The sequence below is a fragment of the Anabrus simplex genome, chromosome 7 (assembly GCF_040414725.1).
Source record: "Anabrus simplex isolate iqAnaSimp1 chromosome 7, ASM4041472v1, whole genome shotgun sequence".
NCBI classification, from domain to species: Eukaryota; Metazoa; Arthropoda; class Insecta; order Orthoptera; family Tettigoniidae; genus Anabrus; species Anabrus simplex.
In genome coordinates, this window is record NC_090271.1 from 241,381,896 (window position 1) to 241,404,927 (window position 23,032).

A 23,032-nucleotide genomic window follows, 5' to 3' on the forward strand; every position below is an offset into this window, starting at 1 on the left:
TATATTTAGGGATGCGTTGTTGGTTGTTGGGGTATGCAGTGTTTCTGGGTGGGAAAGATCTTGGGTTGGGATGCGTTGGTTACGTAGTGCTAGTTAATAGAGAGAGGAGATTTTTCAGAAATTCTATGGTGGGGATGGTTTGTGATGTGCGGCCCAGATAGTGCGTGGGAGGGGGGTTGAGTTTAAGGTTTAGTAAGGACGGAATTTGTTGGTTAGTTGTTTGAGGTTGGCGGAGGTGTTTCTTTGCGATGTGGTGAGCTTTCATTGCTTTCTTCAGGAATGGGCAGCCTGAATATGAAGCGGCATGTTTGCCTTTACAGTTAGCGCACTTGGCCTGGTCCCGTGGGACTGGGCAGACGGTGTGGTGGTGATGATCTCCACATCTATTGCAGCGGGTCTGATTTCTGCAGCTTGCGGTGAAGTGGTTTAACTGTAGGCAGTTATAGCAAATGAAGATGAGTGTGGATTGTGGGCGGGGCTTATTTCGGGTTGTATAGGTTCAATTGTATGTAGGTGTTGGTTTGATGGTAGGTGATTGTTGAGAGTTATGAGGAGGGTTTTTTTTAGTTTTGAGGAATTAGTTTGGGTGGGTTCTGTGGCTGCAGGTTGTGTGTTTATTGGATCAGTTTGGATTTCCTGTTCTATGGTTAAAGGAGAGGTTTGGGTGCTGATGTCCGTTAGGGATGGTGGTGTGGTGGTTTGGTGGTTTGTTAGCCGCATTCACGAAATATAGAACCATCTACCGATGTTTCTTCTTCTTCTTCATCTTCTGTATCTTGAATGTATTCGTACTCGTCATCATCTTCTACTTCAGGTTCTTCTTCTGATTCTTGGTGAGGGTGGGCGTCTGAGGCGCGGAAAATCATGGGTCTTGGGACTTCTTTGAGTGCTGTTATCCGTGTGTGAAATTCTCGGCCAAGGTTGTTTTCGAGAGGGGTCATCATTAATATGTTGTTATGCGTTTCTTCTATTAAAGCTACGTGGGTTTGGATGAGATCGCCGATGATGTTTAGTATTCAGGGGCACAGGCCCTACAAGGCTGAGTGGAATTATAAGTACGTTGCAATTTGGTGAAATTGGGAAAATTGAATTGTTTTGTTTGTATGTGAATGGGCACTCAAAACTGTGGTTCTCTATGTCTGAGTTGAGGTAAGAAGCGGTGTCGGAGTTTTGGAAAAGTGTTGGCGACAAAGTTGGTCTAGAATTTTCAAAATTGGGATTTAGGGTAGGGGATACCTGGGTTAGGCAGATCTACTGCTTGGTCCTGTCATTTTAGCAAATAGGGATTGCTAACCTACTAAAGGAGAATTGAATTCTCCGTTTTCAAACATAAGTACGGCGGCACCTTTATTATTACTAATTTTCGAAACCCAGCGCCTCAGTTCAGTGTTACGAATCTTCTCGGCCGTTATTATTGGTTTTCTAGTGTGGAGTGTCCATTTCACCGTCAGATGCTCCTCAATTGCAATCACGTAGGCTGAATGGACCTCGAGCAAGTCCTCAGGCAGCTTGTAGGGAATCGAAACCGGAACCTCAGGATAATAATAATTTCGTGTGGCTATTTCTAGCCGGGGGAAGCCCTTGTAAGGCAGACGCTACGATGAGGTTGGTCGGCATCTGCCATGTGTAGGTAACTCCGTGTTATTGTGGAGGAGGATGGTATTATATGTGGTGTGTGAGTTGCAGGGATGTTGGGGACAGCACAAACACCCAGTTCCCAAGCCAAGGGAATTAACTATTTAAGGATAAAATCCCCGACCCGGCCGGGAATCGAACCTGGCGCCCTCTGAACCGAAGAGCACTGCGCTGACCATTCAGCCAATGAGCCGGACAGCCTCGGGATAAGAGGAAGGCACGTTACCCCTACACCCAGGGGGCCACACAACCGGCTCGACTAATGGTTTTACAGTATTAACCCTCTGAAGCTCAATCAGTGGATATTCATAAAGAAAAGTGCGACGCCTACGAATCCACAATCCCATACTTCTTCCTTTCTTAATCCGTTTATCCGCTAGGGTTGGTTTTTCCCTCGGACTCAGCGAGGGATCCCACCTCTACCGCCTCAAGGGCAGTGTCCTGGGGCGTGAGACTTTCGGTTGGGGGATGAAACTGAGAAGGTGGATCAGTACCTCACCCAGGCGGCCTCACCTGCTATGCTGTAGGAGTATGGGAAGATTGGAAGGGATAGACAAGGAAGAGGGAAGGAAGCGGCCGTGGCCTTAAGTTAGGTACCATCCCGTCATTTGCCTGGAGGAGAACTGAGGAAACCACGAAAAACCACTTCGAGGACGGCTATCACCCTTTCTTTTATACACAGGGGCTACTATAGCAAACTCTCCATTCATTTCGTATTGCTCCTTCAACCAAAGAATAATCAAATAACTTCGAGGCTGTTGCGCCATAGGGTTTGGTTTGGTTTGGTTTGGAAGAAAATGTACACTTACACAGGTATGTTGTCATGAAAGGCATTAAACTCAGTATTTCCTTTCTAGAAATTGTAGGGTATATGGGATGTTATGGACCCAAAGGTCGATCAAAGACGTGGAGATATGATACATTCATGGAACTTCCTGGAGATAAACATGCTACTCCACCTGATTCTCCACCCATATCATACTTCAATTTCTTTTTCACTTTTTCTCTGCGAAGATAGTTCGGCTAGTTGACCTTCCTCAGGGGAGGGCAGTTCGTGTTCAGTTTCAAAGAAGGCATTTCACATCCACGAGATTTTCTGAACCAAAGGCGGAGAAAATGGTCTGAGTGTGAATACTAGCAATTCCAAGTGTCTCACAATTAAATCACTTACACTGCTTTGTAGGATTTCTTCTTTTACCGCTGCTAAATTGTTCCATCTATCGGCCAAGTTAACAGTTACATATACTGTATGTAATTTGTCCGACTCCTTGCCTGAATGGTCACCGTTGAATCTTTCGGTTCAGAGGGTCCCGGGTTCGATTCCCGGCCGGGTCGGGGCTTTTAATCGCGTGGGATTAATTCTTCTGGCTCGGGGACTGGTTGTTTGTGTTTGTCCCAATACTCTCCTCTTCATATTTACACAACACACCACACTACCAACCACCACACGAACACGCAATAGTGAATACATCCCTCCAGATAGGGTTGGCGTCAGTAAGAGCATCCGGCCGTAAAACAGGGTCAAATCCACATGTGCGACAAAAGTTCGCACCCACAACCCCACAAGGTGTTGGAAAAGAGGTAGAAACAGAAGAAGATTGTATATGCAATTTATACGACAGTGAAGACATAATTCCTAAATTTAGTATAATGATCTCTGAATTGTATGTGTACAATAAAATTTCTCTCTTCAAATACCTACAACTTACATTATTATTGCGGACTCCTTGGTTTATTATCGCGGCCACTAGGGGACCCGCGGGCCACAGTTTGGGAATGGCTGCCTTAGATGGCTGACTTTCTCATAAATATTTGAGCAGGGAGATAGTCACCATAACGAGGCCCTCCCGGGATCACAAGCTACAAATAAGAAGCAGCACGGGCGGTCCAGTAATTGTGATCACGTCACGGTAAAAAAAATCACTGATATCAGAAAATCACGGTATCGCTCATCACGTCAGACGTCACCAAATACCAAAGCGCTCTTTAAGGGACTTGCCGGTAACAGTATGTTTTTTCTTAGCGGCACAAGAATACAATTGAATGCTATTATTGCATGTGATTTTAGTGTAAATATTGAACTCCCTCCTGCTCTGGAGGACATATTAATATTTCCTCCCGCCGAAATGCTGCCAACGTTATGAAATAAATCCTACCCGCGTATTTTTTTTTTTTTTTTGCTAGGGGCTTTACGTCGCACCGACACAGATAGGTCTTATGGCGACGATGGGATAGGAAAGGACTAGGAGCTGGAAGGAAGCGGCCGTGGCCTTAAGTAAGGTACAGCCCCAGCATTTGTCTGGTGTGAAAATGGGAAACCACGGAAAACCATTTTCAGGGCTGCCGATAGTGGGATTCGAACCTGCTATCTCCCGGATGCAAGCTCACAGCCGCGCGCCTCTACGCGCACGGCCAACTCGACCGGTACCCGCTTATTTACATCTAGATATGTCTCCTTCGTCTCATCATGCACGAGGGTTCATTTTATCCTGCGTAAGTATAGTTATCATGTGCCAGAATCGTCTCACCATGCAGTGTTCGGTAACGTCACACACCTCCTGCATTACAGTCCATGGTTTGGCACAAGGAACTGACTAGTAGCGACATCATGTGGCGCAGCTTAGAAGTTATAAATGCTCTGTTGTATGTTAGCGTTACCTCGTGTCAATTTACTACACTACCTGAACTTGTTGCCAAAGGCCGATGTCTCATTTTTTATTCCGTGTAACTTCCCTACTCTTCATTTGATGGGATATTTTATTGATGATTCTACGGGAAATGACCGCCTCCATGGCTAAATGGCTAGCGTGCTGGTATCGCTCGAAGAAGTCCCGGGTTCGATTTCCGGCCGGTTCAGGAATTTGAACCCTCATTGTTTAATTCCTCTGGTTCGGAGTCTGGTTATTTGTGCATTAGAATATTAATCTTGGGTAGGGCCCCATCCTCACAGACGTGCAGATTGCCTACAGACCTACACCAGGCCTCTCTGAAGGCTGCATGTCATTATTATTATTATTATTGATGATGATGCTATTTGCTTTACGTCGCACCGACGCAGATAGGTCTTATGGCGACGATGAGATAGGAAAGGCCTAGGAATTGGAAGGAAGTGGCCGTGGTAAACCATCTTCAGGGCTGCCGACAGCGGAGTTCGAACCCACTATCTCCCCGATGCGCGCTCACAGCTGCGCGCTCCTAACCAAACGGCCAACTCACCCGGTAAAATGCGGTTTGTCCGTGGAAGGTGGATAATCAAACTGGATATCTGAAGCATTAAATATACGAACAATTATTCTCTATCATTCTAAACGTAGAAATGTTTAAAATTCAGATTAGCACACTCGTTCAGTATTTATAGGGTGTTTTATTATTATTTTTTTTTTGCTATTTGTTTTACGTTGCACCGACACAGATAAGTCTTATGGCGACGACGGGATAGGAAAGGCCTAGGAATTGGAAGGAAGTCACCGTGGCCTAAAGTAAGGTACAGCCCCAGCATTTGCCTGGTGTGAAAATTGGAAACCACGGAAAACCATCTTCGGAGCTGCCGACAGTGGGGTTCGAACCCACTATCTCCCGATTACTGGATACTGGCCGCATTTAAGCGGTTGCAGCTATCGAGCTCTGTTTGTAGGGGTTTAAACTCGAGTCTATATAATTGTGAATCCGACAGTAGTTCAGGTATTTCCCTGTATTTGCCTGGTTTTAAGATAGGAAAATACTTCTAAGATGCCCGGAGTTCAACAGGTTGCCCGCACCCAGTCTTGCTCTTGGTAAATGAATAAGCCCGTAATATAACGGACATCCCAGCGTCTCCGAAAACCGTTAACATTTAATGGGAATTGAACCTCTGTCATCAACTATTAATTACTGCCAGAATTAACGACTGCTCTCTGTAATAAGCGTCAACATTCAAGTTTCACTATTAGTGTTTCTAAAGTAAATGGTTGTTACGTGAAAAAATAAAATAAAAGTATATTGGTAGAATTGCATCCGATCAAGTCTTGCGAAAACCTAGCAAATTGCCCGCGGTGGAGGTCTTGTAGCAATGGAAATGATGGCTTCGTTGGCAGGGCTGAAAATAGCTTCAGTAGAGCATTTCATTTAAAAAAAAAAGAAGTGATTGCCCAAAGGAAATTACCCATATATTCGTCTGTTTTCAGACCTTTTTTGCTGTACGAGAGTGAAGACTGGGTAAACTCAGGATACCTATTCATAAGCTGGAAATAACAAGAACCAAATGGAGCGGACGCGCGTGTTAACGAACTATGGGACCAAGCTCTGCATTCGGTAGAGGAGTGGGTTCGAACCCCTCCGTCTCCCGAGAATGTTTTCCTGTCGTTTCCCAGTTTCACTTCCAGGCAAATGACGGGACAGTTCCTGTTCATAGTCCACAGTCGATTCCTTCCACCTCCTAACCCAGTTATATACGCCATCCTTCATTTCATCTTCATTAGCTACTCAATTGACGTTAGGAAGGGCACCCGACCGTAAAATTATGTCATATAAATTCATCTCACCCCATCCCCGACCTCACATGAAGAAACGGGAATAAGGGTTATTTATACAAGCTGGAATTAACAAATAATGAGAATGATTTTATGTAAGGCAAACAAAGTTCGGCCCATGCGGTGTAGGGGGCAACGCGTCCGCCCGTCACCCGACGGCCCCGAGTTCGATTCCCGTCCGGGTCAGGGGTTTTTAATTGTAAATGATTAATATCCCAGTCCTAGGGACTGGGTATTTGTATCGTACTTAAGGTTCCTTTCCTCACATTCAACAATTTACTCTTCCGCCATTTACAAAATACACGCAAGTTTCACATATGGTGCAAGTAGGGGCAAAAGATTTTTCTAAGTCGACGCCCCGAACAAATAGCATTTTTTAAAAAGGCAAACAAACGAGAGGGAACAATGACAGGAGGGAATTTGCAGTGAGAACATAAAATCCAATTTACGATGAATGAAGCTGAGGAAACGAGCCGATGAACCGAATGTAGGAGGACAGTTTGAACTCAGCAACTGAGGGTAAGGACAATGTGAAGTTAACAGGTGTAGAAGTGGACGAGACCTCAAGAAGCGTGTACTGTCGGTGTCGTAGTGCAGGGCCTCTCAAACGCCCAAAATCTCACGCGTGCAAATCAAGGCGCAAGAGCTCCGTGCACTGTGCATCGCTCCCGCTCGGCACGGCTCGGACCAACGCTTCGTCTCTGGGCTACTCGGCTAAGCTCGGCTCAATTCGGCTCGGATTTGGAGCGCTACGCAGCAAGTGAGGAAGAGGGAGACAGGGTTAGCGAGCGAGACAGGCGTGGGGAAAGAGAGAGACAGCGCTATTGCTCCAAATCGAGGAGTGGGGGTTCTGCACTCTGGTCAACAAAGCGAAGTCGTCTTTTGCACCGTGCACAGTGCATGCACCAAGCGCATGTACCCTGAGAGGCCCTGTCGTAGTGTGACTGTGGCTCAACCGCACGCCCCTGGTTCGATTACCGGCCTATCGAAGGATTTTAACTCTGGTCTAAGCGCTGGAACGCGGTTGACTCTGCCTCTTGAGACAAATTGAGGAGCTGTCTGGCACAAGAGCCAGCAGACAAACCACATGGGCGTTCCTCAGGGCAGCTGTCGTACTGGCAAACCGAAGCCCAAATAAGGGTTGTATGTGACGCGAAGGTATGGGGAGGGTGGGATCTTAGTTTATTTACTGAGAATAGTGGCTGCACGCTGGAAGTCATAGCATTCTATAGCGGAGATAAATGTATGCTTTTTAGTTTTCTCATCAGCAACTGCTGGGTTCTACCGTAAATTAAATAAGAAACTCAACCTTCTCATTTCTAACGTTCTCCTGCCCTACCTCTATAGTACGGTGCTAATCGAAAAACAAGATTTTTTTTTTGCTATTTGCTTTACGTTACAACGACACAGATAGGTCATATGGCGACGATGGGATAAGAAAGGCCTAGGTATCGGAAGGAAGCGGCCGTGGCCTTAATTAAGGTACATCCCCAGCATTTGCCTGGTGTGAAAATGGGAAACCACGGAAAACCATCTTCAGGACCGTCGACAGTGGGGTTCGAACCCACTATCTCCCGATTACTGGATACTGGCCGCACTTAAGCGACTGCAACTATCGAGCTCGGTAAAGACAAGATTAACAAAGGAGATGAAGAGGTATGGGCTTGAATGGGTCTAACTACGATATCAAAATTGAATTAAACTTTAAATAAAGGTTATATTTCTTTTAATAAGCTTAACAATCTTTCACCGGGCGAGTTGGCCGTGCGCGTAGAGGCGCACGGCTGTGAGCTTGCATCCGGGAGATAGTAGGTTCGAATCCCACTATCGGCAGCCCTGAAAATGGTTTTCCGTGGTTTCCCATTTTCACACCAGGCAAATGCTGGGGCTGTACCTTAATTAAGGCCACGGCCGCTTCCTTCCAACTCCTAGGCCTTTCCTATCCCATCGTCGCCATAAGACCTATCTGTGTCGGTGCGACGTAAAGCACATAGCAAAAAAAAAAAAAAAAAACAATCTTTCACTTAGAGAAATAACAACAACAAATTTGGGGATTAAAACTGAGCACCCCAGAATAGGGAATTTAACAATTTTGGGCTTCAAGCCCCAGAGTTACAAGTTTTGAGCTACAATATCAAGTTTACACAAGTTACAAAATCTCAATGTTTAGACAAGGACAGGAATATCCCAGTATAAGAGCACTTGCTCCATGAATTATAAAAACCGGCCTTCCAAAGGCACCCCTCAATTTTACAGTAAACTTAGGAAGGAGCTTACATGCTCTCCAACTTTAACAAATTTCTTCCAGCCCGCTTAAGGTAACATTACACAAAACTTTATAAACTCTGGCCTCTCTAGGCGCAATTTACTCTTAATAAGGTTAGTACACAGGGGTATCTAGTACCCAACCTACTGGGCCTTTGTAGAAAAAGAACAGGTTAAGTTAATGGCCCGAAACACAAACTGAATGGAGGCGTACACTTGCGCTCTCAGAAACTTTAATATAAACCCCTAATTGGGCTTTCGGCCCGATGATACAGAGACTAATCCCAAGCTACTGAGTTGACTAGAGTTGAGGTTAAATTTTAACACTTTACCAAAAGAGAAAAGTTACAAAATGATAGTCACCTTGAATAAAATTGAAAGGGAGCTGGAGAGGGTAACGCACTCTCTATCCCCTATTTACAGAATTTAGAAAATTTAGGAAATTTACATTAGCCGAAAGACGGTTTACATTTTAGAAAACAGGTTACATAGTTATAATTTAGGACCTTACCCTCGTGTAAGTCTGCGGAGATAGCTACAGAAACATAAGTCTGGTGGACATTACCTTGGCTGCTGGACTGCCGGACGAAGAATGAGGCACCCCGTCTCCTGTCTCAACACACACACTCAGAAAGACGACGATCAATGAGACAAGGTAGCAAGAGCAGCCGCAGTTTATATACCCAAAGGGAAGGTCCGAGAGGATTCTGGACTTATCCGGACAGATCCTCTCAATTTTATTAGCAAATTCAAAAGTTACACCCAAAGAACCAAACAGAAGCCTGTGATAGGCTGAAATATAATTACAGAAAATTCTCAGTGTTGCAAACTTTGAAATAAGAAAAACAAAATGAAAGTTGATTTACTAGAAAAAACTCATGAACACAAAATGTCTTTGAATAACAACTTCTTTTACCTTGCACCAGAGTGCATGACCATAGTGTTTGGTAGTGACATCTATGGAGAAATGTCCAAATTTCTTGAAGTAAACAAACATAGGCAACTAAATCCAATCAGTTTAGGCAACTTCACAATAACAAAATTACTCAATACTTCAGTAGTGACATCTTCGGATTAAAGTCCCAACTTCATGTAGTAGCAGTTTTACATTTGTTGGATATATAGAGTTCATTAAGGCGATTCTTTTGAATGTGCATAGTTGAGGTGTACCTCCCGGTACAACAACAATAATAATAATAATAATAATAATAATAATAATAATAATAATAATAATAATAATAATAATAATAACAATATAATAATTTCGAGTGGCCATTTCTAGCCGAGTGCAGCCCTTGTTAGGCAGACCCTCCGATGAGGGTGGGCGGCATCTGCCATGTGTAGGTAACTGCGTGTTAATGTGGTGGAGGATAGTGTTATGTGTGGTGTGTGAGTTGCAGGGTTGTTGGGTACAGTACAAACACCCAGCCCCCGGACCACTGGAATTAACCAATGAAGGTTAAAATCCCCGACCCGGCCGGGAATCGAACCCGGGACCCTCTGAACCGAAAGGCAGTACGCTGACCATTCAGCCAGCGAGTCGGACTATAATAATAATAATAATAATAATAATAATAATAATAATAATAATAATAATAATAATAATAATAATAATAATAATAATAATGATAATAATAATAATAATTGTACCGGTTGGTACACCCCGACCCCGCAAATTTAAATTGTGGGCCTAAAAAGTATCCCCTACAGGAGAAACTCTGAACTTTAAAATCTGTATTAAATCAAAGGTTTAATAGAAGATGTCACTACTGTAAATTTTGAAGTGTTCTGAACTGTGTCTATTTCGGTTTGTGTTTGTTTGCTCTGTAGCAAGAAGTGTGGACATTCTCTTTTAGATGTCACTACATAAAAACTATAACTGTGCACCCTGGTGCGAAGTGAAAGAACTGTTTTGGCAGAAATTTTGTATCCATAAGTTTGTTCTTTGTTAAATTTCGTTCTTTCTTTTTTTGGGTTGGCAATATTGATCTCTGTTTCCGCCAGTTTTAAATTCAGCCAATCCTAAATTTTCTAAATTAATTTTCCACCAATCCCAAATTTCTTCTTCAGTTTTGACATGTAATTTTTAGCCGACCAATAAAAGGTATTGGGCTGTTTTATTCACGAAAGGTCTCGAACTTTCCCCGAGCATATAAAACTGCTGAGGTTCATGGCTCGTCGCCACTTCATCGACAATTTGCTTAGTGTGTGATTATGTAGCAGGGGGTGGGAAGCTCCTCTTTCTTCGGGCAGCAGTTCATCAACAAGGTAATGGCCGTTTAAGAACTTTATTTCTTGCTAGCTCAGCAGTTTTAACCCGCGGGGGGAAGGTTCGAATCCTTTTCAATGTAAACCTTACTATATTCATGTAAATTAACCGCAATTTGGGATAGAGAGTGCTTAACCCTCTCGAGCTCCCACTCATGTTGTTTTGAGGTGACTACGTTTTCCTAACCGATTTTCTTCTCTTCTTAATGTAATAAATTATTCTTCTACGAGTCACCTCCCTAGTATGGGATTAGCCCCTGTATAACTGGCCGAGTGCCACCTAGGTTTTAAGAAGTTTCATGTAGAAGTGCAAGCTACGCCTCCAGTCAATTTGGTTTTTGGGCCATTTAATTAACTCAAAGTTTTGTTTTCTTCATGTGAAGGCCCTGTAGGTTGGGTATAAGATACCCCTGTTTCACTGTATGTGTGGCTTGAGGGCAGTTAGGAGTGAAGTTTGTGTGGCCTTTGATAGGCTTGTAAACTTAAGAGCGGGACTGCTCTTTCCAAATTTGATCTCTGCGTGCCTCTAGGAGGCTTGACATTCTAATTAGGGGCAATTGCTCCTTGGTATGAAGGGTTTTTCTGCCCTTTGGTTGTGAGCTGAGGGCTCAAGGAATGTAAAACGGGGCTCGAAGCCCCAAAACTTGTAACGACTGTAATCTATAATTGCTTAATTTGTTGATTTGCTACTTGGTACCTGTTACACTTTTGTTATTTGTTGTCATTTGTTGATTTTGAAAAAGAAAATACAACCTTTGTTAAAGTTTTAAATTAACTTTAATTTGGTAGTTGAGACCTATTCCAGCCCGCACCTTCTTTCACCTCTACTGTTCCACAGATACCTCGGAACAATAATAATAATAATAATAATAATAATAATAATAATAATAATAATAATAATAATAATAATAATAATAATAATAATACTTTCTTAATCCGTTTACCCTCCAGGGTTTGTTTCTCCCTCGGACTCAGCGAGGGATATCACCTCTACCGCCTCAAGGCCAGTGACCTGGAGCGTGATATTTTGGATCAGGGGGATACAACTGAGGAGGAGGACAAGTACCTCGCCCAGTTGGCCTCACCTGCCATGCTCAACAGGGGCCTGTGGGGTGAGGGTACGATTGGAAGGGATAGACAAGGAAGAGGGAAGGAAGCGGTCGTGGCCTTAAGTTAATGTACCATCCCGGCATTTGCCTGTAGGAGAAGTGGGACATCACGGAGGACCACTTCGAGGATGACTGAGGTGGGAATCGAATCCACTCTACTCAGTTGACCCCCCCGAGGCTGAGTGGACCCCGTTTCAGGTCTCGTACCACTTTTCAAATTTCGTGGCAGAGTCGGGAATCGAACCGGGCCTGCGGGGATGGCCGCTAATCACGTTAACCTCTATATCACAGAGACGGACATAATAATAATAATAATAATAATAATAATAATAATAATAATAATAATAATAATAATAATAATTAGTGAACCCATGCTACTCCGCAACATTCGTTATAAATAGGTCAGATAAGTCATCTTGATATGCCTGTCGTCATATTGTTTTGCCTGTCGTTTTTAGTACTTTTATAAACATTTAATACCAGAACATAGCCCGGCTCCTTGGCTAAATGGTTAACGTGCTGGCCTTTGCTCACATGGGTCCCGGGTTTGATTCCTGGCAGGTTCGGGAATTTTAACTATAATTGGTTAATTTCGCTGGCACGGGGGCTGGGTGTACGTGTCGTCTTCATCATCATTTCATCCTCACCACGAGGCGCAGGTCGCCTACGGGAGTCAAATCAAGAGACCTGCATCTGGCGAGCAGAACTTGTCTTTGGACACTCCCAGCACTAAAAGCCATACGGCGTTTCATTTTTTCGCCAGAACATAATTGATTCAATCGTAATGTAGCTTATAACACTTCTTTCCACTGTGCTTCTATCATTCGGGTATATCTGGACCTTAACATTTTCAAACTTTCTTGCCCGAGATTAAAAAAAAAATGCTATTTATTCGGGCCGTCGACCTAAGACGATCTTTTGCCCCTACTTTGCACCATATGTTGTGAACCTGCGTGTATTTGGAAATGGCGGAAGTGTGAAGTGTTGAACGTGAGGAAAGGAACATCCCCAGGATCCGCCGGTGACAGACGGACGCGTTGTCCCTTACACCGCGGGGTCGGACTATCTTGCCCGAGATAGTGCAGCCAAGTGTATTTGGTGCAACATACCTACAATTGGCTGTGACTAAATACCGGTTCGGTTAAGTTAACACCCACTTTTTCAGGATTTCGTCCCTGCGCTTTATTAATGGTCATATCCGACTCGTTGGCTGAACGGTCAGTGTACTGGCCTTCGGTTCAGAGGGACCCGGGTTCGATTCCCGGCCGGGTCGCGGATTTTAACCTTAATTGGTTAATTCCAATGTCACGGGGGCTGGGTGTATGTGTTGTCTTCATCATCATTTCATCCTCATCACGACGCGCAGGTCACCTACGGGTGTCAAATAGAAAGACCTGCACCTGGCGAGCCGAACCGTCCTGGGATATCCCGGCACTGAAAGCCATACGACATTACATTAATGGTCATACAGCAGGCCAGTCGACTTGATACCTTCTCTTATGTGCGTACGTTCACTGTTTTCTCTTGGCAGCATGTAAATTATTAGGAACGTTCTGCCATGTGTTGAGTATAATTATTAAGAAACTGGGGTACGTCAAAGAAACAAAGAGTAACCAGCAGAGAATAGTATTCTTCCATGATCAGAGGTCTCTGGCTTAACAAGTAGTAATCAAACATGGCTGCATGTAATCACGTTACTAAGGATGAAAATCTCATATATCAGAATATTAATGAAAGTGTTAGTCGCTTAGCAACCTGCTAAGTACAGAATGTATTGCGGGCTAGGATAAGCCTTTTCCTGCAATTACTGGAGTGGTTATTTACTGATTTTATTTTAGGATTATTCAAGGTTAGGTGAACCTAAGAGACGTATCACTGTCGTATGATTCACGGGCAGGTAATTCCAGAGAGAATAAAGAAAGAAAGTAACAAATCGGCCCAGTAGAACGACCGTATGGAAGGAACAAAGCTATTTTAGTAACATATCTTAATATATAGATAATACTTGTAATAATAATAATAATAATAATAATAATAATAATAATAATAATAATAATAATAATAATAATAATAGTAAATGTTACGGAGTTTGCGTGGAGCAGAGAGAGGTGAAAGAAGGTGCTGGCAGAAATGGGTCTATCTACGATACCAAAGATTAAGACTTTAAAATAAAGGTTATTTCCTTTTTAGATATCAAATTTTAACAAAACTCTTCACTTGGTGGAATGACAATTTTTCAGGTACAATAGCAGTTTGATACAAGAATAGAAAACCCAAGGATTGGTAATTTACAAATTTTGAGCTTCCAGCTCCAAATTTACCAGTTTACAATGTGGCTAATGTTGGTTTAGTTAGATAAGGAGATATATCTCCCAAGACACAATTTTCAAGAGCACTTTGCTCCAACAGTTACAATTTTACGGCCTTCCCAAGGCACCACCCATTATTACACACATATCAGAAAAGAGCATACATGATCACCAAATTCTACCAAGGAGGCTGCGCTACCAATTTCTTACAGTCTACTCAAGGCAACTTTACAAAATACCTTACAATTTCTGGCCTCGCTAAGCACAACCTATAATTTACAATACATTCTAAGTACCTTAGTTTACACAATGGTATCTAGTAACCATGCTACTGGGCCTTCGTGAAAAAGAAGAACAGGTTAAATTACTGGCCCAAACTAAAAAATGTATGGAGGCGTACAATTGCGCTCCTTGGCAACCAAGTTTTAAAATACTATTTGGGCTTGTGGCCCGATGATGCAGAGGTTAATCCCAAACTACTGAGGTGACTAGAAGGACAAGTTACTTAATGATTTACAGGAGAAAAACAGTTATAAAATCGTAGTCACCTCAAGATAAATTGAATGGGAATTCGAGAGGGTAACGCACTCTCTACCCCGATTTACAGTATAAGTCTTTATGAACTCTTACATGAGAAAGAAGAAAGTTTACATTTTAGAAACAGACGGTTACATAGTTAAAGGTTAGAACCTTCCCCTCGGGTCAATTTGCGGAGAAAGCTACCGACATACAAAACTGGTGGCCCTGATGTTCTGCCTGCCGAAGAATGAGGAACCCCGTCTCCTCTCTTAACACACACTCAGAAAGTCGACGATCAATAAGACAAGTTAACTCGAAAAAGCCGCAGATTTATACCCAAGGGGAAGCTTCGAGAAGGCTCTGGACTAAATCCGGACACAGCCTCTCATTTTATTGGATAATCAAAAGGTTACAAGGAGCCTATGATTCGCTGAAAAATACATACAGAAAATTTATGATTGGTTACAAACCCACGCTGGCGGGATGAGAAGGAAGTGTTGCAAACCTTAAAGTATCAAAATAATGAAAGTAAATTCAGTTGAGGAAACCTACAAAATTTCTTCAAAACTCTAATTATTCCATTTTGCACCAGAGTGCATGACATCAGTTCTTTAGTAGAGACATCTATGACGAAAAGTTCAAATTTCTTGAAACCAGTGATACACCAAAAAAAAAAAAAAAAATCCAGTTAGTTTAGTAAACTTTGAAATAACATATTACTCTGTCCTTAGTAACATCTTCTGATCAATGTCCCAACTTCATGCACTAGCTGTTTCAAGATTTGTTCGATAGAGAGCGTTCCTTAAGACGATTCTTTTAAATGCGCGGGGATGAGGTGTACCTCCCGGTAAAATATAATAATAATAATAATAATAATAATAATAATAATAATAATAATAATAATAATAATAAAACCAACCGGCCGTGGCCTTAATTAAAGTAAATCCCCAGCATTTGTCTGGTTTCAAAATGGGATCATGGAAAACCATCTTCAGGCCTGCCGAGAGTGGGGCTCGAACCCACTATCTCCCGAATGCAAGCTCACAGTTGCGCGCCCCTAGCCCTTTCCTATCCCATCGTCGCCATAAGACTTATCTGTGTCGGTGCGACGTAAAGCCTACCCGACACTAACCGCGTAGCCACTTCGCTCGCTCTATTCCATTTTCTTCTCTGATTAGAGTTCTTAGAGTTTTCAAGTCGCCTTTAGTAAAACAGTGGCTGCAGGAGCTTCCCCATTTCACAGCGGATGGCAGTCCACCTCCGTAGCGTAGCGGTTAGTGTTATTAGCTGCCGTCCTCGGGGTTCGATTCCCGGTACTGTCAGAAATGTAAGAATGGCAGGAGAGCTGGCATGTGATTGAAATGGTACACATGCAGCTCACCTCCATCAGGCGTGTACCTGAAGAAAGCTGCACCACCTCACCTCGGGATGAGGACAAGAGTTTACATATCGGATGGCAAATTTATATTCTGTGACGTTTACAGAAAAAAAGGTGAGTGAAAAGTGCTTTCTATTTCACCCATAACGAGTTATTTTCAGTTTATCAAAGTAAAATGGTATTTTAATTGATACTTATCAAAATATGTAAAATTGAAACCGCCTAAAATATATTTTTCGAATCTATTTCTTCATATTCGAGAACCTATTTCTATTTTAGGCACTTAAAATAACATTTTTAGCACCCAATAATCTGAGATCTACTGATAAACTGAAAATGCAAGAATACGAGAAGATTGTAAAGAAAGGTTTTTTTAATAATCAGAAAAAGACGAACTGTGGTGTATTGGTTACCGTGATTAGCTGCCACCCCCGGAGGCCTGGGATCGATTCCCAGCCCTGCCACGAAATTTGAAAAGTGGTACGAGGGCTGGGAGGAGGTCCACTCAGCCTTGGGAGGTCAACTGAGTAGAGAGAGGTTCGATTCCCACCTCAGCTATCCTCGAAGTGGTTTTCCGTGGTTTCACTTCCATTACGGGTGTATCTGATAAAAGATTCACCACCTCGGGATGAGGACAATGCCGGGATGATACCTATTTAAGGCCACAGCCGCTTCCTTCCCTCTTCCTTGTCTATCCCTTCCCATCTTCCCATCCCCTCATAAGGCCCCTGTTCAGCATATAATAAGAAATGTAATGTCCTGGAGCTTCAGACTTTGGGTCTGGGGGGATACAGCTGGAAGAGGAGGGCCAGTACCTCTCCCTGGCGGCCTCACCTATGTCGACGATTAAACGAAAATGAACCTTACATGCATTGTACACTAGGAGTGCGTAAATACGTCATGCAAACGTACATTCCTACAGTACGGTACTGTAAGGTTCATTTTCCTTTACACATGGGCATAGGAAAATCAACACAACAAAATTTGTTCTGATGGACTGCATATCCATACGTGGCTGGGAGGCGTGATCAGTCTTAAGGAGAATAATTGATAGGAAGAGCTTTGTGGAATACAACTTTTTACCGGTCGAGCGACGATATATTTTAATAGATCTACTGTAGGTGATGGATTTTCAACTGAGCAAATACATCGTAACCTTATGACTTGCACAGCGTGTGCCAAGAGGAAAGGGATGGTACAGTGGTAGTGGCTATTATGAACAAAAACGTGCGTATGAAAGAGGGGTGTGCGCCGAACAGTTGTCCCGTTATACCTGCTGGATTGTAATTCTGTTCTTCTTATTATTATTTTACGGTTCCTTGGGTGAACGGCCGGCGGACTGACCTTCAGTTCAGAGTGTTCCAGGTTACATTCTGGACCAGACCTGAAATTTTAACTGCGTATGCGTAATTCTTCTTGCTCGGGGACTGGGTATTTGTGTTAGTGTTCATACACTTCTCTTCATGTACACACCACCCTACCAACCACTACATGAACACAAACGGGAATACAACCCTTCACACAGGGTTGGTGACAGCATAGGAGGTTGCTGAGACTAAAATGAGTTCCACTTACTTGGGATGGGCTTCTCGCTTTCATCTCTCCTATACTACTCCTGTAGACCTCACGGTGCGAAATCTGCGAGACCTTTTAATCGATATCTCCATGGTTCGAGAGTCGGAATTCTCCCATTTTGATTTCCTTCCTTTACGCCGCCCGGACATAGATAGGCTACGATGTGATAAGGAAGGAAACCACCGTTGCCTTAATTAACCGGGCAGTGGTCACGTGGCTGTAGGCACATACTGTAAATGGTCGCGTCTGAGGGTTTCCCTTACCCAGTGAATTGTATATTTTTCTAATAAGTAGTTAACTTAAATGCATCTGTCAGTGATATGGAAGTGTCCATGGACATGTTCCTTATCACACAATATGAACACAGATAGTTCAACAATTACCACACGGTTATTTTCTAGCATAATATTCAAGTCTGAAAAATGATGAGTCGTCATCATCATCATCATCTGTTTACCCTCCAGGGTCGGCTTTTTCCCTCGGACACAGCGAGGGATCCCACCTCTACCGCCTAAAGGGCAGTGTCCTGGAGCTTCAGACTCTTGGTCGGGGATACAACTGGAGAGAATGACCAGTACCTCGCCCAGGCGGCCTCACCTGCTATGCTGAACAGGGGCCTTGTGGAGGGATGGGAAGATTGGAAGGGATAGGCAAGGAAGAGGGAAGGAAGCGGCCGTGGCCTTATGTTAGGTACCATTCCGGCATTCACCTGGAGGAGAAGTGAGAAACCACGGAAAACCATTTCGAGGATGGCTGAGGTGGGAATCGAACCCACCTCTACTCAGTTGACCTCCCGAGGCTGAGTGGACCCCGTTCCAGCCCTCATACCGCTTTTCAAATTTCGTGGCAGAGCCGGGAATCGAACCCGGGCCTCCGGGGGTGGCAGCTAATCACGCTAACCACTACACCACAGAGGCGGACATGATGAATCGTTCTGGTACAAAAGTGGTTGCGTCATGAGTATTTCCCTCACTTGTTCAATTACGTTAGTGGTCGTGTGCCGAGCCTTTCGCTCTCTTCACAACCAGTGCTAAAATCGGTTCGGTTTGTTCTTTGTCTTGTTGTTTTATTTATTTATTTATTTATTTATTTATTTATTTATTTATTTATTTATTTATTTATTTATTTATTGCCTCCACCATCGGCTTACAGGCAATAAATACTACAACATACACAGAAACAATCACTAATCTACGCCCCTTAAACTACTAACTACATGCCCTTCTAATTTAGTGGCGTCACCCAGGCCGATAACCATACCATGGGCAACGCCACCCTACACTAAACAAACCATATCTACTATAAAATTGTTGTTTTATTCCTTTCTTTTGTTTCATATTTATCTTGAATGGGCCTATAATATTTTTATTTCACAAATTTGTAATGCAGAAATAGAATATAAAGCAATACAATGTAAGGATTTGTTTATAAAATAACGCACTGTACAAATGATAAATATAAATTAGACATATTGTAACTTACAATAAAAATATTATAGATTTTAGTAACGTTTAATTCCAGTAAACGTTCCCTTTTCCACCGCGGCAGTTCATTCATCGCAGTCGTCTCCGGCCTGTTCGATGCCGCAGTTGTTACAAACTTGTAGGGTGTGTTCTTACAAATTGGCGCGAATAGAAGATGAAAACGCCTCGGGGTATAGTTTCTCGGAAAAGCGCCGTCTGTTCTGCATTTGTACACGGGTTTTTCAAAATTTCAGTCACGTAAAGAAGACCACAAAGAACCAAGAGTTCTTCCTTAGGTGTCCTTGGCATCACTTTCTCGTTCGTATTCGCCCCTTACCTGTACCATGTTAATGTTTATCTGAGGTTGATGTGTCCTCAGTGCACAATGGATGTCCCACACCGCGCAGTTGTCCTTTTCAATATAACGCGGCACTTGTGCACGTTGCTCCTCTTCGAGCTCTTCTCCAGGTATCATGACCACTGTTTTCTGCGTGGTCCCTCTCATCCTCACTTTAACTCTCATAAGCAACACTAAATTGTGCCAAATCACTTCCACAAACAGTATTTCTATCTTGATTTAGTTCCTGTTCCACTTCGTCCATCCATTGAAGGATTCGCTGTTCTTGTGGATTAGCCATTGAATGACTACAATATCTTCAGAACATTTTAAATATTCAGTATATTACTAGTGAAAGTACACCCTGACAATTAGAACAACACATTGGAGGTACATTATTGTGTTCTAATAAAATAGTAACACTAGTGATCACGTGCTGAACAAATCTCTCAAGGAGCTTACTGCATAGTAAGAACAAAAATAATTCTTCTCTAGTGGACAGCTGACTAAAACTGATCATCCCGTGTGGAAGAGAAGGAATGGACAGAGGAACTTTTCTTTTTTTTTTTTTTTTTTTTTGCTAGTTGCTTTACGTCGCACCGACACAGATAGGTCTTATGGCGACGATGGGACAGGAAAGGGCTAGGAGTGGGAAGGAAGCGGCCGTGGCCTTAATTAAGGTACAGCCCCAGCATTTGCCTGGTGTGAAAATGGGAAACCACGGAAAACCATTTTCAGGGCTGCCGACAGTGGGGTTCGAACCTACTATCTCCCGAATACTGGATACTAGCCGCACTTAAGCGACTGCAGCTATCGAGCTCGGTGGATAGAGGAACACCTGGAGGGGAAGGGAGCTGTGCCCAAGAGTTGGGCAATGACAATACTAGCCCTTTCCTGTCCCATCATCGCCGTAAGACCTATCTGTGTCGGTGCGACGTAAAACAACTAGCAAAAAAATACTTCACTTCGAAAAGTGAGGCATTCTCTCACCACGCGACCACTGCCGGGTTAAGGTACAGCCTCTGCATTTGCCTGATGTGTGGATGAGAGTTCACGTCAGACCATCTTCAGGACTGGTGACAATGGAGTTCGAACCCAGAATTTCCTGAAAGAAAGCTCACAGCTACGTGACACTAACCATGTAGCCACCTCACTCACTCTATTCCATGTTCTTCCCTGGTTGATTATTTCGCTGTATTTCCTCTGAAGACAATGATCGCATCACAATCTGTGTTGACTCCAACGTCATCTTGTAACGTACGGAGTGCAAAGTGACGTGATAGAATCGAACACGAAATATTCAGTTTACAAAGCAACATTCTATAACCGAAAGCGTTCTCTTTTTCCTCTCGTCGGCTCGTGAAATAATTGCCTTCCACGTCATGGAACCTGCCACCAACTGTGTTCTTATCCCGCGGTCTAACCGCAAGGGCGGTGAAATCAGCCCTGCAGGAAGTGACTTACCGTGTCTTCGGTCTCTGTGTGGTCACTCTTTCGTATCTGCTGTAACTTTATTAACGACAATGAGGAAGGGTCAGACCGATAAAAAGAGGCCAAGAATTTAGGGAGATGTTCGATAAAATTCCAACTTATTTGAATTCATTAACAAAAGATTGCGTAAACAATTGATAAGAAATCTACCTCCTCGGGCAATAGCCCTATATGCAGATCAGGGGCGATTGATTGATTGATTGATTGATTGATTGATTGATTGATTGATTGATTGATTGATTGATTGATTGATTGATTGATTGATTGATTGATTGATTGATTGATTGATTGATTGATTGATTGAGCACAGAATAGAATGAGATTGTCAAGAAGAACAGTTCGCCAGGTTTTAAAACAAACGAGGAGCTTTATTATTTAATTACATCGATAGAACCAACTGTGGACTATGGTTACACAAGCTACCTGCCTCTCTTTTTTTAGCCTTACACATTTTGTTTGCATTGTAATCAAACGTTTTATAACCTCGCGTTCCTTTCCAGCCATTCTTCCACCGAGATGTTCCGCGGTTTTGCAGGTTCTTTCTACGGATAATCTCTCAAACTTGCAAGTTTCTTCCTATTATCTTCTCCATTATGTCCTCTGGTCTTATATCATTTACCCGCATGTCTTTGTGCACCTACTTCAGCCAGCAGGGATGAAATTTCCATTTTTCCTTGAAGTGAGCAATTTGTGCACCAGTCTCTCCAGGTTCATTATCTTCAGGTGATCATAAAAGTTTAATATCCGTTTCTTCATAACGGTGGTGATTATTTCGACTCTCGCATAGTTTCTTGTTTGACCTTGGGTGGAAGACAAAACCCTTGGACACTTTCTTAGAAACCAAGCGAGTTGGCCGTCCGGTTAGGAGCGTACAAGCTGTGAGATCGCATTCGGTGGATAGTGGGTTCGAACCCCACTGTCAACAGCCCTGAAGATGAATTTTTCGTAGTTTCCCATTTTCACACCAGGCAAATGCTCGGGCTGTACATTAATAAAGGCCCCTTCACACTCCTAGCCCTTTCCTATCCCATCGGCGCCATATGACATATCTCTGTCGGTGCGACGTAAAACCAATTGTAAAAAAAGTTCTTGGGACCCAAGATTTTTCTGAAGAACTTCCCTTCCTTTTTCTCAATCGATATATCTTTCATTTCTAGTAGTGTTTGTGTAGCGTAAAGGCATGCCGGCCTGACTACCATGCAGTAGTGTCTCAGTGTAGACTGGTAGGTGGATTTGGATCTGTATAATGGATCATTTTAAATGGCAATTCCATCTTCCTTACTCTCTCTCCCCCAGTGCTTCGTTTTCATTGCCACTCGGGGCAAATGATCTCTCCAAGGTATTTCATTTTCATGGTCCTCCGGGCAGTCCCATAAGTTGTCTCAATGCTGTGAGTGGAGTCTGTCCTTATTAAACCCATATATCCATTTCAACGTAAGATATTATTATTATTATTATTATTATTATTATTATTATTATTATTATTATTATTATTATTATTATTATTATTATTTTAATTGATTGCAACTAGGTTGCAAGCTCGTACAGCACAATTGTACAGGTCATTGCACTTTCGTGGGCAGTTATATAGCTAAATATAGATCGTATACGTAAAGATGTTAAATTTGTAGAACATAAGACGAAAGGTTCCATGGTACATTAAAAGTTGGTGAAATGACGAATTGAAGTATTTAGCTTAATACAATAATGAGGTATTATTTGAGGAAAGAATTGTTAATAACGTATTTCTAAAAAGACATAATTAACTGAAGAATATTTCCATTTACATTGTGTAAGACAACAGGTTTTGAAGAGGTTCATAATTCACTTGATGACACATCATATGATCGGTGAAAGTACGTACTTAATTACAGTGGCGGTGGGCTCTCAGGAGCACATGAACACGTGAACACCCAATTATAATGCATATTCACGCATTCATGGAAAATTCAAAATTGTTTCCTTTATTTCGACTTGATTTCATCAATCGATTACAAGCATTCGACTTATATCGAAGCTCCGTTACACCAAATACAGTAGAGATAATACGCGACACTTACGGATTTAGCCTTGTTAAAATGGGAGACAATTCGACGGTGGCGCTCCTAGTGACTTGACCTGAAAAGTCGCGCTAAATTCAAATATCAACGGAAATGCATATACGAAAATGGATAA